Genomic DNA, 1206 nt, shown 5'->3' with positions numbered 1-1206 from the left:
TTTTGGCACCGTTGCCGAGGAATTATAATTTAATTTCAGGTCTATTTAATTTTGTTTATAATTTGTTTTTCTTTCTTTGAATTTTTATTGCTTTTGTGTGTTTTTCTTTTGCATTTGCATGAGCGTTTGGTCATGTACACTTAGTGATCGACTCATTCGAAATAACCCTTTATTTTCACAAAACATTGCGGAAGAACCCATTCAAGAAAATGAATATTAAATTCAATCTCAACATGATCATGATAGACGAAGAACACTTAGAGATCACATGAATCCTACACGTACTAGTGCACCTTCATGTATAGCTTTTCTCCCTGACGTATCTCATTTCAATTTTAAGCCTGGTATTATCAAACATTTACCCAACTTTCATGGCTTAGATTCTGAAAATCCATACATGCATTTACGAGAGTTTGAAGAATTGTGCCACACATATAATGATCTAAATTTTAGCATGAACACCATTCGACTTAAGATTTTTCCTTTTTCTTTAAAAGATAAAGCTAAAACTTGGCTACAAAATCTTAGATCGGGATCCATTTGAACTTGGGATGAATTGCAACAACAATTTTTGAATAAGTTTTTCTCATCTCATAGAACAAATTCTTTCAAAAGGCAAATAATTATTTTCACTCAAAAACAAGGAGAAACTTTTTATCAGTGTTGGGATAGATACAAAGAATTTCTTAATCTTTGTCCACATCATGGTTTTGAAATTTGGTGATTTGTTTCTCAATTTTATGAAGGCTTGACACCTAAAGATAGGCAAATGGTTGAATTTATGTGTAATGGTACATTTGAAGATAAAGATCCAAACGAGACAATCGAGTATCTCGATTCATTAGCTGAAAATGGTCGAAATTGGGACACTATAGGTACAATCGAACCATCAAACAAGATTCAATTTCCCACATCTGGTGGATGTATGTACACCCTCAAAGATGAACATGATCTCCAAGCTAGATTTACCTCTTTGGCAAGAAAAGTTGAGGCACTTGAATTGAAAAAGAATGGTCAATTAAAATCTACTCAAGAAATTTTGTGTCACATCTGTGACACAAGTGATTATTCTACAAAAAATTGTCCCATTTTTCCCACTTTTAAAGAATGTCTCCATGAACAAGCCAATGTTTTGAACAATTTCAAAAGGTCAAATTTTGAACCACTTTCTCAAAGTTACAATCCAGGTTGGCGAAATCATCCAAA

General features: G+C 32.8%; 1 non-coding gene across 1 annotated transcript; it reads right to left on the bottom strand.

The window, feature by feature from the left end:
* Nucleotides 1–602: 602 nt before the first annotated feature.
* On the bottom strand, nucleotides 603–711 carry LOC142521578 (small nucleolar RNA R71). The gene has a single exon (XR_012814284.1). It is a non-coding gene; the product is annotated as a small nucleolar RNA R71 (small nucleolar RNA).
* Nucleotides 712–1206: the final 495 nt, after the last annotated feature.

Source organism: Primulina tabacum, chromosome 12 (assembly GCF_025594145.1).
Source record: "Primulina tabacum isolate GXHZ01 chromosome 12, ASM2559414v2, whole genome shotgun sequence".
NCBI classification, from domain to species: Eukaryota; Viridiplantae; Streptophyta; class Magnoliopsida; order Lamiales; family Gesneriaceae; genus Primulina; species Primulina tabacum.
Note: the sequence above shows the minus strand (reverse complement) of the source record. Positions and strands in the feature narration are given on the sequence as shown.